The 17,587-nt window shown below is 37.4% G+C and overlaps 1 pseudogene across 1 annotated transcript in view; it reads right to left on the bottom strand.

Annotated features, from left to right (window-relative positions):
* Positions 1 to 1,099: 1,099 nt before the first annotated feature.
* LOC309799286 (centrosomal protein of 78 kDa-like) overlaps positions 1,100 to 17,587 on the bottom strand; it is a 659,089-nt pseudogene continuing 642,601 nt past the window's right edge. Inside the window, exons 10-16 of the transcript in view lie at positions 14,546 to 14,681; positions 14,296 to 14,347; positions 11,694 to 11,898; positions 3,605 to 3,771; positions 2,609 to 2,780; positions 2,239 to 2,286; positions 1,100 to 1,694 (exon numbers count right to left, since the gene is read on the bottom strand). The product of the transcript in view is annotated as a centrosomal protein of 78 kDa-like (transcript). The remainder of the gene's footprint in view (positions 1,695 to 2,238; positions 2,287 to 2,608; positions 2,781 to 3,604; positions 3,772 to 11,693; positions 11,899 to 14,295; positions 14,348 to 14,545; positions 14,682 to 17,587) is intronic.

Here is a 17,587-nt window from a genome sequence, read left to right as displayed (position 1 = left end):
GACTTCCCTGGTGGTCCAGTGGTTAAGACTTCGCCTTCCAATGGAGGGGGTGAGGGTTCAATCCCTGGTCGGGGAGCTAAGATCCCACATGCCTTGCAGCCAAAAAAACCAAAACATGAAACAGAAGCAATACTGTAACAAATTCCGTAAAGACTTTAAAAATAGTCGACATCAAAAAAAGTCTTAAAAAAACCACATAGGGCTTCCCTGGTGGCGCAGTGGTTGGGAGTCCGCCTGCCGATGCAGGGGACACGGGTTCATGCCCCGGTTTGGGTTCATGCCCCGGTTCGGGAAGATCCCACATGCCGCGGAGCAACTGTGCCCGTGAGCCATGGCTGTTGAGCCTGCACGTCCGGAGCGTGTGCTCCGCAACGGGAGAGGCCACAACAGTGAGAGACCCACATACCGCAAAAAAAAAAAAAAAAAAAAAAAAATCACATAAATCAGAAACAAATGAAACATAATAAAGTCCATACATAAAAAAAAAAAAAAAAAGAGCATGGGTTCTGTTCTGGTCACATCCCAGCTTCCCACTTAGTTATAGCTGTGTAATTCTGGGCAACTCACATAATGTCTCCTCAGACTCCTCATCTATAAAATAGGGATGGTAATAGTTCCCTACCTCATAGTGTTGCTGTAATCCATAAACACGGTTAAATGCCTTGGTAAATGTTTGATGCTCTCTGGTTATTGTGAATTAAGATATGTCAATGGCTTCTGGCCATACGATTTATAATAGTTTGACAGTTAACCAAATGGTAAAACGATTCCATTTATTATTCCCATCTCTTTTTACCCCTTACCCTGTTGTGTTGTTTACGTTTTCTCCCACCACAGAGTGCTAGTTCCAGGAGAGTAAAGACTTTATTTTGTTCACTGATGAAAGCAATAGCACCCAGAAAAGTACTGTACATATGAAGCCCTCAGTAAACACTAGCTGAATGAATGGTGCAAACTGTCACAGGGAAAAATACACCAAAACTTTCATTATAATAAAAAAGTATAGATAAATCTTTCTCTAATGGCTTCCAGTCAAGTATTTCAAAACACCATACGCTATAATAAAAACATAAGTAATTTATTAAAATTTGAAGGCAAAAACATAATTTTAAAAGATTTTAAAAGATTTAGACCTATGTTAGGCGTGATGGAATATGGACGCTTTCTGGAAATTCACAATCAGATCCAAGAGTCTCACTTTCAGAATGTTCTAGTAGACTGAGTTTACTTTTAGTTGTCTTTGATGAAACAGTCAATATTGTACTCTCTTTCTTAGCAGAAATGTGTTTTTTCGAAGACTCACTTCTAATTGGTTCAGTAAACAAAGAATTATTTTGCCCAATTCCTTTGCTTTTCTGCTTTACAGGTGAGTCAGAGCAGGAATGCAGGTCCTTCCCAGGTTGTTTCTTAGCAGAGTAGTTTTTGGTATATTATGCTTTGGTCATTTTCTCTGAAGAAGACCTGCTATTTCTAGGTAATTCCTCTTCCTTTCTTTGACTTCCAGTTCTAGAAATGATGTCTGCTGAAGGAGAACATGTTCTAGCAATGAAATTTTCCAAAGACTCCTGCCGCTGCTCTGTGACTGCGACCCCCAGGTTGTCTTTGGAAGTTTCTAAGGCCTCCTGAGTAGAGACTGGGACATGAAAGGAGTCGACAGGCAAAGGAATCCCAGCATCACCTGTAATTTTCTGAAACTGGAGGGGAAGACAAAAGACAAGACAAAAATTCAGTGATGAACAAAGCCAACCATTAAAAAGTAGAGTTCAAAACTTCAGTGTTACTCTGTGATCTTATTATTAACACAGTCAATTGATTATTCAGAAGATTTCAGAGCCAGTTTTTTTCTAATTATATCTTGCCAAGTGATTCTCAGCTTAACCTAGCTATATCCAAGGCTATGTCCACTACATTTTCAGACTTTGGTGATTGGGGTAGTTATTACCCCTTTCCTTTCCCTCTCTAAAATGAAACCCTACTCTGTAAGAAAATTAATTTCTTTGCTATCCTCCAGGCACAAGTAAACAATATATAGTTTGTGACCAGACTGTGTTCTCAAGCTGTCAGTTCCCAAGACCAGTCTGAGACCGGCTGAGCTGGGCGAAGGGGGCTCCAAGTGAGGCTGGAGGAAAAGCTGACAGGTTTCCCCTCCCATTCCCATGACCAGTTGAGTCACTATAATATCTTACATATCAGCTATGTCAAGATTACTTATTTTAAAAATTATATCAGTACGTGTACCTTCATTAGTGTTCCTTCATTGTAAGCTGACTGCATACAAATTGAAACCTAGGTAAAATATGAATAGAACAGACATTTATACAATTTAAAATTTGGAATATTTTCTGTAATGTTTTCTTTCTTCATTAAGGAGAGTTTGCTTTAACTCATACATTTTCTAAAGAACTTCCAGTTTTCTTATGTACAACAATACAGTATCATGAAATGGGCCCACATTTACTAATCTCAGATTTGGAGAGGACTCCAGAGTCTTCTAGCTCCCAAGCATGTGAACTATTAGAGACTGACCATTATTATTTTCTCTGTGACTCGGTCATTTCCTTTTTGCTAATCACTCTTAGAATCATTAAGTGCTGTCCTCTCCACTTACTTGGACATTTTGCGTAGGTCCTGGGGCGCTCTGCTTTGATTCTGATTTTTCCTCTTCAAGTGCCTTCTTTTCTTCTTTAGGTGGACTACTAACAGTATAATTCATCTGGGGACGACCTAGTAAATGAAAATCTGACTGATCTATACCAGCCATTGTGGCCAACTGCCCAAGCCTGGCCCAGAGGAGGAAAGGAGAAAAGACAAAGGTTATTAGAATCACAGAAGAGCAGTTTAGATTTCCCCAGAGCTACAGTCATGAAATACTTCTAAAATCTTAAAAGCCAACATCCTACTCCAGACTACAAGCCTCTCTCTCCCCCAAATTCTCAGCCCTTTCCAGATTCATCCTCTAGGAGACATCCCACTGTCTCACTAGCAGCTTCAATATGTACCATGCACCCTGTCCACTGCCTCTCACACCTCCATTCCCACACTTCTTTACCACCTTTCCTCCAGTTTCCAAGAATGTGTTTGTTCCTTCCTTCCCAACACCAACTCATTCACTGACAAAACACCACTCCATCAACTATCCATCTCCACTTCCCTCTTTCAGCAAAATTGCTCGCAGTTGAGAACCACTGACCTATATCTTCCCTGCAGATTAATAATAATTTTTATGTCTAAGACAAAAATAACTTTAATTCAAACTTATCAAACAAGCAAAATAAATGAAAGAGAGGAAAATTCTTATCCATTCCCGAATATTTTCAATGAAAACTGCCTTCAATTTAGTCTTTACAAAAAAACTGTAAGTACTAATTATTCTGTCTACAGGTTACTCTTTTATAATGGGCCCCCCACTCTACCAAAGCAGGCTCCCCTATTTGCATTTCTTTAAAAATTTAATTCCTCATTTTAAAACGTCAACTATATTACCTATAATTACACTAAATTTGGCTAAACATGGCCACGTAAGTGATGAATATTGCTCCAGTTCCTCAGCAAACTACCATTAGAGTTGCAAAGAGAAGAATGCCATGAAGAGAAATGAACTAACCCAGCATCTTTAAGGAGAACCAGGAAAGCATGGAACTTCTGAAAAGAATGCTCAGTGCTGCCCAAAACACCTTCATCATCCAGGATCATGCTTGTCAATGAGTGGGCATGAAGGGCTTCAGACAAAGAGAAAGTTGTGTTTCTTAACTGGGCCTTTTCATGTTCCAGCTATACAAGAAGACTGAAAATGTCTGACATGATTTTTTCTCATTGTCATCAAAAGTAGTCTTGTCTAGTTTCAAGGAACAAAACTAAAACACTCAAAAATGTAATTAATCTGTAATTAACCTAACTCTCCACCAGTAAAGACAGAGACCATATCACATAATAACCAAAACCCCCCGGCACCCAACAAAGTTTCCTGTATAACGCTTAGGTGGTATATAAATAAACCAAAGTTATCGTTTTATTAATGATCTTTCACAAAAGATCACATTTCTAACTGGTTCAATTCATAATGGAGCCTCATTCCACATTAGAAAATTACCTGCTTTAAGCTTCCCTTAAATTAGAAAGTGAATTATAGAATCTGATTTGAATAAAACATATTACAACTCTGCTGAATGTTAACAATTAACTTTACTGAGCAAAATATCTAATGCTTACATTTAAAAGTCCTAAATCGGGCTTCCCTGGTGGCGCAGTGGTTGAGAGTCCGCCTGCCGATGCAGGGGACACGGGTTCATGCCCCGGTCCGGGAAGATCCCACATGCCGCAGAGCGGCTGGGCCCGTGAGCCATGGCTGCTGAGCCTGCGCGTCCGGAGCCTGTGCTCCACAACAATGAGAGGCCCGCGTACCGAACAAAAAAAAAAAAAAAAAAAGAATGAGGAACTCTATTATATGCCATCATTGGGAGAGGAACTGGTATCACTTTCTGGCGAGTAGCTCTTGGTACCTAACAACAGTCCTATATCAGGAGTTTACCCTAAGCAAATCAAAGATGTGGGCAAATATTTATCTACCAACATGATGTCATAAGATTGTTTATAACCAAACCCTAGAAGAAAGCTAAGAGCCTCCAAATTGGGACCGGTTTAAATAAAAACAGCTCACCATCTGAAGGAATGCGCTATGAAGCCACTAAGAAAAGAATGACAAGAGGACTCAACCACAGTTAATGAATGGGCTTCAGGAGTGCTACATTCAAAATATATCTGTGCATTTTTCCTGGGAGATGATGCATAAGCTTAATCAAATTCTCTGATGTAGAAGAGTATTTAGTGACATGGCAAAATATTTCTGATACTTTTTTAAGACAAAAGAGCAGACTAGGTGTGTGTACATGCAGAGGTGGCTTTTATTTCCTTCAAGAAGTTGTTCATTGTTTTCAAACATTTGCTCAATGAACATATATTTTTATATTCAGAACATGTTTAAAAAATTGAGAGTCTAAGAACTTCAAGTTCTTTAATGTTTCATCACTAAAGCCAGTCAAGTTTTCAATGGGGAAAAAGGGAAAAATTTGAAAAATTCCTCTACTTTTACTATAATGGTTTCATCAATCTTCTAAAACTGATTTCAAAGAAATTCTAAACAAATAAGCAAACAAACAAAACACCCTCACCAGTCAGAGGAAAGTAGACTAAAATTCCTGACTGGTTCTAAATAGCACATCAAAGTGCAATTACATGCAACAGTTTCTCCCTCTAATGGAGGGAATTAGAACACAGTGTTAAATTTTTGTGAAAAAGTGTACTCTCCTCCTACAAAGTATTCAGAATTCATGTCCCTTACATGGAAATATGGAACCAAAAAAGTTAGAAAGTAAAATTGCTTGATATTCTATTACTTAAACAAGACTAATGATAAGGCTTTGGAATAATTTTCCTTCCTGTCATCTGCTCTCCTTCCTCCCTTCTGTACACTGGATAGGGTGATTTTTCTGGGACAAAGTTCCCATCCTATTGGATATCAAATTGTTTGTTCAACTTTTCTCCATTTAACATTGAAATCAATCATTTCTCATATAATCAGGGGATTCATAACCTTGATTTTTTGTTTGTGGGCTACAAAATATTCCACTGAGTGGGTTTACTGGTTAACCATTTCACACATTTAAATTCTTTCCAACTTTTCAATATTATCAGACAAAATAACCGTTTTTATGCATGAAGGCTTTTTTTCCATATTGAGAATAAGGTTCTTACAATAAATCCATAAAAATGAATTTGAGATCAAAGCAAATGAACATTTTTAAGGCTCTGAGGTACCTATCTCCAAACTTCTTTCCAAAAGATTTCTGAGATTTTACACTGCCATCAGCGACGTATCACTTGGTATATAACCTCTACTATAACTGTTGGCTTACTTCCTCACTTAGAGTGCAAGTTATTTGAAGATGGGGGTGTATTTTATTAAGTGTTTATCCCCAGCAACTGTGCCTAGCAAAACGTAGACGGTCAATAGATAATTGCTTAATAAGGAAAATCCCTGCCAATACAAGATGTACGTGTGTGAAAGACAGACTCTGTGTTTTTCTCTAACTGGATAGATGAAAACTTGTCATCTTCTTTAATGTGCAATTTTTTTGCTTATAATTAGTCATTAAATTTCCCTTTTAGATTATATTGTAAAAATTCAGATTCTCTGAGGCAAATGGGCCTGGCACTACCCACTAGGTATATAACCTTGGACAAGTTCTATAACACTAGGCCTCAACTTCCTCATCTATAAAATGGAGATGAGATCCCATATCACAGAGCTCTTGTGAGGATTACATGAGTTAGAACACATATAAAATTAGAAGAGTGCTTGGTACATAGAACATGTGCAATTAATGCTGAATGAATGAACATGCGAATGCAAACAGTAGTGAAGGGCTTAAAATGAAATGGTCTCATCCCACTCCCACATCCAGCACTCAAGAAGCGACTGATTCTTTTTAATTGTAAAATATGATACGTGTACTGAGAAGTGCACAGAACAAAACTGTCAATGTGACAAATAAAAAGAGAATACTTACATAACCACTACTTGAATCTGAAAGTATTAATACTTGTCAGCATCGCAAAAACCCCCCCATATCCTTTTCTTATCACAAGCTCCTTCCCTCTTCCCGGTTAAACACCAACCTCACTTCTTGACAATCATTTCCTTTAACCTGCATGCATCCCTAACAAAAGAGTTTAGTCGTGTCAACATCTAACTTTATGTAGAGGATCATAGTATATGAAGTCTTTTCTATCTTATTTCTTTCTCTCAACATTGGTTTAAAAAATTCATCCACATTGCTGCTTGTAGCTCTAGTTCATTCAATTTTATTGCTGGATAGTTTTCCCACTGTACGAATACACATCATTTATTTAATTTTTGACTCTTAATGGACATCTGGTTTGTTTTCAGTTTGTGCTAATGCAAATCATGGACAGGAATCCTGCTGTACCCGTTATTCTGGTGCATTTACACAGGGCAGGGGTGAGGGCTGCTGGCTCACAGGCTATTTATATACCTTCAGTTGATGGAGAGGGCTAAATGCTTTCCAAAGTAGTTGTGTCGATTTATACTCCAGTATAAACAGGGTAGAAGATTCCCATAGTACTTCAGGTCTACAATACCTGATACTACCAGACTTTTTATTTATGTATTTGTCAATCTGATTGACATGTAGTTTCCTTGGTTTTGACTCACTTTTCACTTATTACTTAATGAAGTCGTACACTTTTCTGTGTTTACTGGCTGTATGGATTTCCTTTTTTATGAGGTTTACATCAAATATTGTTATCTTTTATTATTTTATTATTATTATTTACTTTTGGCTGTATTGGGTCTTCGTTGCTGGGTGCAGGTTTTCTCTAGTTGCGGCGAGCGGTGGCTACTCTTCATTGCGGTGGCTTCACTTGTTATGAAGCACAGGATCTAGGCGTGCAGGCTTCAGCAGTTGTGGCACGTGGGCTCAGTAGTTGTGGTTCGCAGGCTCTAGAGCGCAGGCTCTGTAGTTGTGGCAAACGGGCTTCGCTGCTCCGTGGCATGTGGGATCTTCCCGGACCAGGGCTCAAACCCGTGTCCCCTGCCTTGAGAGGCAGATTCTTAACCACTGTGCCACCAGGGAGGTCCAACTATTGTGATTTTGAATTCTTCTCCATTTCCAAGTAATACTCTTGCATGACTATTTTCTCACTAAATTGGACGCATTATCTGTTCACTTTCTAACTTACTAATAAGTAAGGGTTTAGTTCCTCTACACTCTTTCCTATGTCCACACTGCTCAGTAAAGTTATGTCCTCATGAGTTATTCCACTGCTCATGATCTCTTTGACTTGGAGTGATATACTTAAAAACCTACATTGTTGATCAACTAGAAACTCTCTCGACGTCACGCTTTGTAAAATGAGGACATTCATACCATCTTCCCTTTTTTCTACCTCCTGTCTACCTTCCAAACCTAGCTTTTACGTTGTCAAAGTTGAAATTTATATTCTGTTCTATGTGCAGTTAAGTCTTCTGTTATTTGAGAGTCAGTACAGAGTAAGGTTTAAGAGAACAGGCAGAGAGCCTAAACTCAAAGCCTCGATCCAACCTTAAATTAGGTACAGCCTGGGCAAGTTCCTTCCCTGCCTTAGCTTCCTGTTCTCAAAAGTGGGAATGATATTAGCACCAACCTCATAAGGCTATTCAGAGGATTAAATGAGTTAATATATGCAAAAACACTTAGAGCCTAATATATACTAAGTACATACTAGTACACAATACATTTCAGTACATACCAAGTTAATACCAATACATACTAAGGATAGTTTACTTTAGTTATTTGTGATTACATGCAAGTTGACAATAAAAGCTGCAAACCAAGACAGTATTGCCATTATTACAATGAAATTAATATTGCCCACTGCAGATGTACTGTGTCTCTGTGTATAGACTACACCTCGTTCCATACTGTGCCAGTGTCACTGCCCTTGTGCAGGGTGACCAGATAACCCAAGCCACCTTGGGGTGTTCCAGTTTATACATGTTGTTCTGATTTTTACAGCATCAGAGTGCCTCCTTACACTATTGAAGTGTAAGGAGTTTGGACAAGTTCTGGTTTGGACAAATTAGATAGGTGGTCATTACCCCTGTGTGTCACTGAAAAGGGGGACATCTATAGTGTCAAGTTTAAGTGGATTCTTCCCTTCCTCACCAATAGTAGGTTAAAAATCAACCATAGTTTAGTTTGCTTCAGGTTTATGTCCGTATAGCCCTTTCTCCTCTGGAGTTCAAGTTCCTTCTCCTCTTCCTCTCCCTCCTCCCTTCCAACAGTGCCTAATACCTAGTAAGTACAATATGCCTCAAGGTGTTTCTAAGCTCTCAACCACACAGTCAATAGAAGCCTCGCCACTCTAGACTAGCTGCAATCTGCACTGAATCCCCTATTACCTTCCTTCTTGGTTTATTGCCTCATTTTGCTGGATTATTTCTATAAATAGCTTAAGGTGTGTAGCACAGGAGGTCAATTTTTCAAATTTCTTTGTGTACAAAATATCTTCTTCAGCCTCCACTTATGACTCATAGTTTGGCTCGATACAAACCCCTAGGGTGAAAATTATGTGCCTGAAAAACTTTGGAGGTATCTTTCTAATGCCTTCCAGGATCCATGGTGCTCATGACAAGTATGATAAAGTCAGATTTTACCTTTTTTTTTAGGTGACCGGTATTTTTCTCTCTGGAATGGATGTATCCTCTCAGTATTTTATTCTATTTTAATTTATTTCTTCAGTATTTTAAAGTTTCACAATGAAGGGTGCCTAGGTATGAGTCTATTCTTGCTCGTCTTGCATAACTATTTTCAATCTGAGGCCTGATGTCTACTTTCAGCTGTGGGGAATTTTGTTGCCCTTTGACACCTTCCCTCCATTTTTTTTCTGGGTCTGGAGTTTCTAATCGTAACATGTGGGATCTCCCAGATGCAGCCTCTCTAACATATTTCTATCACATTTTCCATTGTGTCTTTCTTTTTTATATACTGAGAAATTTTTTAAATTCCTACTGAATTTATTTCAGCAACCATATTTTCATTTCCAGGAAAACTCTCTTGCTTTCTGACCATTCTCCTTTTCATGAACACCCTAGTCTTATTTTATAGTTGCTAGCTCTTTTTAAACCTCTCTCAGGATACTAATTAGGGTTTTTTCTTAAATTATTTTGTTCCCTAAATTGTCCCTGGTCCTACTAGGATATGTTTTCACTCTTTTTCCCCCTCTCTCATGTTGTAAGCTTTACTCAACTATCAGGCAAATGACAGTTATTTTCTATTTAAGAATGAGTGCAGAAAGCTCCCTGAAGTCAACGATTGATTGGCTTCTTATGCAGGAAGAAGCGGGGAGTAACTGTAACAGGATCCCCCCCAAACACAATTTTCTAGGGTGTAAAAACTCACACTAGCTGCCCCAGTTCTCGCCAGTTTCACTGTTTTCAAAATGAAATCATCTCATTTCAGGAGCGTGAGGGTGGGGCTGGGAGTCCACTCCTCCAAACACAACCCTTCAATGAGCTCCCCTATCTCAGTCACACTTTTAACTAACTCCACCCTCTCTCCTACATGCGCACCTGAGCATGGGGCTACTTTTTCAGGTGGGGTCAGAATCCTCCTCAGTTGCAGGTGGTCCCTGTGCATATTTTAGGTGATGCTTTTCCTCTGTTCTACTGCTTCAGTTTCACACTCTTCCACCTGTCTTCTATCTTTCAAAACTATGTTGAAATCTCTTGATTCTTGTGGGCATATATACTTAAACACTTTGATACCATCATTGTAGTGTCTTGTCAAAACAGAGAAGAGCTAAAAGGGTTCTCAGTGCCTTCTGAATCTGCTATTCTGTCGTCCCAGTGTTTAAACTTCTTGGACTTCCCCAGTGTCTATTACTGCTTTTAGAAATACAATCTCGTGGTCTGTTCGTGAAGGAAATGAATACACCACATCTAAAATAACAAGGAATGCGGGTTAGATGCTCTAGGGTCTTGTCATACTCTGCCATTTCCTAAGAAACCACTTACGTTCTACAAATTGTAGGTGCTCATTTATAAAACGAAAGGGGGTAACTCTACATGAACTATAGATTTCTCCTACTCTAACATAATCATAATTTTCTAAGTTCTTTTCTTAAAATTTCTCTATATTATCATTAATTTTAATTAAAAAATAAAAATCTAACTTTCTCTTTTGAAAATCAAAGAGTAATTCCCGTAGTCCTACAATAATGGGATAATTAGTTCTGAAACCTGTCAAGTTTCATGTTTCATATGAAGAGAAAATCATATTAAATAATTTTAAAAAATTAAACATGGACTTTGTAGCACAAAGACAAGGTCCCCCCCAAATGGTGCTCCTTTATTTACTAGAAATGTTCAGCTCTGCATTAAAGTTGAAATAAAATAAATATATTAATTTTGAGGTGCAAAAATTTCTTATACAAATCAATTTTTCTTTTCTGTCCATACAAACAAAAGTATGGAATGACATTAGAGGTCAGGTTTATTTGGTAATAGAATGTAGCTTCTTGATATATATATATTTTTTGTTTGTTTTTGTTTTTTTGCGTTATGCGGGCCTCTCACTGTTGTGGCCTCTCCTGTTGCGGAGCACAGGCTCCGGACGCGCAGGCTCAGTGGCCATGGCTCACTGGCCCAGCCACTCCGCAGCATGCGGGATCTTCCCAGACAGGGGCACGAACCCGTGTCCCCTGCATCGGCAGGCGGACTCTCAACCACTGCGCCACCAGGGAAGCCCGCTTCTTGATATTTTTGATTTTAGGAAAGGAGAATATCAACATCAAAACTTTTTTCAACTTTACTTTTATTTAAAATGAGGCCATATTTTCCTCTTATAAAAAGAGAGTTCAACTAGAACTGTCAACTTTCTCATCTGTAAAACAAGAGCACTCAATCAGCTGACTGTATTCATTCAGAACTCAATTTCCTTATCTTATGATCACTAAGGTTCTCCCTAAATCTAATATACTAAGGTTCTAAGGAAAGGAAAATATATTACTAACGACATGTTTTGATTTTAGTTTCTTAGAGTTCAAATGTCCACCATTCACCTTGGTCTAAGCTTAAGGATCCATTCAAGGGGATACAATGCAGATGGCATGAGAAAACAGAACCCTCACACAAGCTGTGCCATGTTGCAATCAGCCTTCCATTTGAAAAATAATCTTCTCTATAGCTTTAAAGTGATAACTTTGTACCTGCAATGCTTCTTGTTTCAAACTGATTTTCTCTGGCTCTTCCTGAACACGTTCTGAGGAATCATCGACCTCTTTGATTTCTGAGGAGGAAGGACTCTCTACTGTCACAGTCACAGGAAATTCTGATGGACCTGAGTGTCACAAGAAGAAGATAGGAAACCACAGAGTTGTTAAACTAAAGTGCAAAGAAAGAAGACAAGATTGTATAAAAGACAACACAAGCCAGATACCAAATATCCAAATATTAGAGGACATTTAACAAAAGTGATCTGAGGTATCATTATTTATAAATGTCTCTCACTGCTCCTTAGTGTAAAACAGGCAATGACTAAGTAAAAGTACAGTAACTTATTTTTGCTATGTTACTGGACAGACCTCTGTTGTACGTGGTTAGGATTAGTAATGGGAATTGCCCGTATTATTTTATTAACTTTCTTTCACAGAAGCCAAGTGAAGATCCAAGGTAAACATTTTTTCCTCAGATCAACTTTATACTGCAAATGAAAAATTTATTCTTCACCATCAGACAAAAACAGTCTGGAAGAAAATGTAGTTTTTCAGAGGAAAATACATCAGTAAAGGGACTGATGAATAATCAGAAAGTCAACATATCTAAGCTGTGAATAACAGACATTAGAATTTTAAAAAATAAATCACATACACATACAGAACTAAAACTGACCCATCAAAAATTTCATCTTCTCACCACCCTTAAGCCAAAACTAGGGCAACAATTCTCCCAGCAAGCTTCACTGCCACTGCAGTGTTGTTCAATAGGACATTTCCAAACATTTAAAACTGACCTGGCCACAACCCCATAAAAGTCTACAGATCATAAAGAAGTGTGCCGGGATTATATAACCACGCAGAAGACAAGTCACTAGGACATCATTTTGACAACAAGCAGCAAACCCTGCAGCATAGGAAAACCCTAACAGGAGAACGAGGTGCACACCCCTCTCTCCGGGAACGCAAGGCCAGGACTGACACCCAAGATGCTCTTCTCTCAACCTCAGCAGTGGTGCCTTTCACAGAGCAACTATGCAGTCTCCCAAGACCACTGGGAAGGAGAATCTGATACTGACAGTATTCGCTTGCCACGAGGCCATAAGCGAGGGAATGTGTGTGGCCTTGGTGAGAGAGCAGAGGTTTGGGAGGTGTTGCTTTATATTGGCTTTCAGATCGGGAATTTGTACATATAGCCCGCAAACAACGTTTCTTGAAAACATGTGAACATTCTTGAGTATGACAGCTCCATGTGAGGGGTCAGAAATGGCAGTCAAGTTCGTTTCACTGTGTAACAGCTGATTTGCAGACTGGAAAACAGGCTTCCTGGTTTACAGACATAGCCACAAGGCTGCCCATTGTGTGCCAAATCCACACAACTACACAGTTGCATTGGGAGAGCGACCAAACATGTTTTACATGGATTTATTTCAGAGAGGGAAATGCTTCTTGTAAGGCTCTGTCAGTTTAAAAAGCAAGAAGAATGACCATCCACCTTTCCCAGTTCAAGCCCTGTATATCATAAATATGATAGCTACACACCAGCAACTGATTACATACGAGCTTTGATGAATGGAAAGCCCCTAAAAAGATATCAACAAAACGAAGTTAGATCTTCATGTAAATACATCACCAGTTAAACCCAGTTAATACAACTATTTAGTAGTATGAACAGTATCCATACAGAATTGTGTATAAAAATCAATAAGCTCAAAACAAGGACCTGGAGGGCTCTGCTACGGAGAAAACAGAACAGAATTCAGCCTACTGGCTTGGTAATAGCTCTCTGAACTGCTGAGAGGCCCCTTCAGCTCCTATGTTCAGGACGGTTGAGATTTCAGTCTCACTTCTTTAAATGGTGATATTAATCGTTCTCTCATTTACCACCCTGTGTGACGAGGATGGACCTGCTCTTACGTGTCTCAGGAAGAAGATAGGAAACCACAGAGCTGTGAAACTCAAGTGCAAACACTGGGGATTCAACACTATAGTTTATGCAACAGCAATTCACATTACCATTTGCAAAAAAGTAGTCGGTTGTCCAGTGGGGATTATAAACATCCATTTAACATGAGCAACTGAACAGATATTTTACACAGTAACTACTTTAAGCACTATTTAAAATCAATTCTCTTTGTTTTCTTAAGCAATTGTTAATCCCCAATTTCGTGATTACTACCAAGTAAGTCACCTGAAGATCATCTAGAGCCATCTATTTCACTTAGCAAGCCTAAAGCTATATTCAACCATTTTATTTACTGTTCTGTGACAAAAAATTACCATGAACAGCTATCCCCTGGATAAGAAATCAGGTAATGCTAGTTTGACTCACTAAATCTGATTTATTGAGTTAATAAGCCAGTTGATTTAGAATAGGTCTAATGCATATTTTTCATCCATTCTGCATTAAACTATTTCCCATGCCTAAAATGTCTTTTTTCCCATTCGTACGTATCCAAATTCCTACTTCTGTGCTGTAGGGCTTCGCTCAACTACACCTGCCTTTAATGAAACTTTTCTCACATGCACAACTGGTGATAATTTTCGTCTCCTCAAGACTCCCACGGGGTTACCTCTGTTGTGACACTCGAGAAACAACTTGAAACTCCCTATTACTTTTTGTTTTTCTTCCTTAGAGGGCTCATTAGGCAGAAGCCATGTGTGAGTTACCTTTTTTCCTCTACACAAAGCACCAGAGACCACCCACATAATAGAAGTTCCAAAATAAAGAACTCTAAATGACTGAAAAAGACAGGGAATGCAAACAGGTTACCTGTTGCTTCTTGCACTTTCTGCAGGACACAATGGCCGGAAACCAGACACTCCAGGTGGTAGCGGTTCAGGAGGGTAACATTCTTTACCAGCAGAGTGTTTCCTTCCATTACTTACAGGCTTCTTTGCGGCCAAGACTACGTTTGACAAAGCATGAAAAGAAGGAATCAAGATGCACCAAAGGTCTACAGAGCAACTGTCACACGTGTACACGTCGAAAGGAATCAAACAGGCACTTGACAATGATGCCAAGCCCATTAAAAACAGGATCGTTTTGTACAAAGGTTTTACATAAGCCAGCATTTTTAAAAAATATAAGTTCTCTACAGTAACAAGTTATTTTAACTAAAACAAAAGTATTGAGATGTGCAGAAATGCAAAAATAAAGTTTAAAAAAAATCCCAAAGTATGATACATTTTATGTATCATGCAGAAACACTCAAGTTTTCTGAATCTCAAGGACACAGAAACACCCATGACTTCTGCCAAACAGAATCTTCAGAAGTAGACCAAAATTTAAATTTAAGATGAATTTTTCTACGTAAAAACAATACAAGTTATAAGGCTGCAAGTTGCTGGGGAGTAGGTGAGTCAATTTTACCCTCCTATAAGCCTGTCAACCTTCACTGCTCCTTTGATTTCATATAGAAAACACACACACAAAAAAACAAATGAAACCCACTGAATGAAAGAGTGAAATGTGGAGACTTATCCTATATTTCAGTAGTAAAGAGGCAAGTATCTTTATATGAAACACTTGGTTGCAAAAACTAGACCTACGTGTTAATATTTTACTTAGAACAAGCCATATATTAAAATTCACATTTAACTATTTAATTTGAATTTACTGAAAACAAACATCATAGGTTAAAATGATTATGTTTATCCTTCAAAGCTACTATATTTTATGTTTATTTATTTATTTATTTTAATAGATCTTGATTGGAATATAATTGCTCCACAATTCTGTGTTAGTTTCTGTTACACAACAAAGCGAATCAGCCATATGCATACACATGTCCCCATATCCCACCCTCTTGAGTCTCCCTATCCCACCCTCCCTATCCCACCCTCCCTATCCCACCCCTCTAGGTCATTGCAAAGCACCAAGCTGATCTCTCTGTGCTATGCTGCTGCTTTCTACTATATTTTAGCAGCATTAGGATGCAGGGTAAAATGGAGTGTATGCGGTAATATAGGACAAATATTTCATAGGGTGTAGCTTATTGATAATCACCACACGATCCTGTGTGATTTACATGCCTCTTAAAAATATATAGGAGCTCAGTTCATTTTGTGCTATTTTATTGTGTTTTTTAACTTAATTGCCATCAAAGAAAATGTTTGTATGCATATGGTTTGTATGTGTATACCCTTCCTTTACTTTCAGAAACTAATGCAAATGCATTTGTATTAAAATTTTTTTTAATTACACTTTTCTTGTTAGGAGATAAAAAAATTTCTAACAAAAGTTCCCATCTTTTATTAGGCATACATAAGTACAATATAAATGTGACACAATTCACACCATTATTTCACCCCTATACTCACCTGGATCTAGGTATATACCCAGATACTGATTTGGCTTACCTCTATGTCTCCAAATAACTGAGGCAAATACAAAAAAAAAGTCCAAGAAATAAAATTACTCTTAAAAGAGCTCAATGAGCTTGTATACTTCAGTTACATTTCCACTTTGTTTAATCATGCTAAATAAAAAAAAAATGTTTAACTGTTTTCTTCTCATTCCATGATGCCCTATTATTCTGTACTAATTTTACAGAATTCCTAATATGTTTTACATATACATGTTTCATTTATATATATTTCCATTTCTAATATCATAGCAAAAGTCAATGTAGCTATTTTAAGAATGCTTTACATATGATATAAATTTTTAATAATAATATCTAATTAGTATGATATCACAAATCTTAACTTCTTTGAATGTACTATTTGATTATTAAAATATCACTCTCTTGAAATAACAAGTGGCAGACGATCATAAGCTTTTTTTTGACTTCATAAACACTCTTAACAACTTATTTAATACACTAAGCAAGTTGATTAATAGAGAATCAAAAACATACAACTTTAAGTAGAAAAAAAAAAGCTGTATTTATGAAGATGTTTACAACAGTTTATTTTAGGTTATTTCCAATTTTTCACCAATTTAAAAAATTGACCAACTCAATGAAACCTTGTGAATGCAATGTTAAAAAGTATAACTATGAATCACAGAATTTAAATTTAGTATGAAAAGATATGAATGGCAAATTATATTGAAGCTATGTGGAATTATGTTTATAGACAGCAGAAAAAGAAAATAAAAATATAAATATTGCTTGATAGGATAATGGGATTAGAGGTGGTCTTTTAAATTTTTCATTTTTATGCTAATACAATACCTTTACAAAACCCAAAAATCTTCAAACAACACATTTTTTAAAAATTGTGGTAAACTACACAAAACAGAAAATGTATCATTTTAACCACTTTAAAGTGGACCGTTCAGTGATATGAAGTCAACAAATTTTTAAAACTTTCAGAGGGCACCTGAATGAAAGATGTGCTGTCCACTGGTGATTTTAATGTATCTGGTATATAACTAAAGTCACCACAAAACTCTTTCTGGGAAATTGGCAGATCATAAACATAAAAAATTTATTTTGCTTTTTATTAAACCTTATTGTTTTGGTGTTTCAAAATTCAAATTTACTCACAAGAAAGAGTCAGCTTCATATTAGATTTGGTTTCACAAATGCTGCTCCTGCTATTCATTCTTATCACCAAAAAAAAAAAAAGGACTATTTGTGACCAATGATAATATGTTCCAGAAAATAAAAAGTTAAAAGGTTTTCAATCTGCATATCTGGGAACCTAAATTAAAGCATCACACAACATTTTCAAAAACAGAAAAGCCATTTGATTTGACTAAAATCTTAGTTTTAAGATGGCAGAAAGTACCTTGATAATTTTCTTTTAAGAAAGAAAGAAAACCAAGCCATTGAAGAGAAATTCTTCCGAGAGAACTGAAACATGT

This window comes from Mesoplodon mirus (genome assembly GCF_964341445.2).
Source record: "Mesoplodon mirus genome assembly, chromosome: 3".
Lineage (NCBI taxonomy): Eukaryota > Metazoa > Chordata > Mammalia > Artiodactyla > Ziphiidae > Mesoplodon > Mesoplodon mirus.
This window is presented reverse-complemented; position numbering and strand designations above follow the sequence as displayed.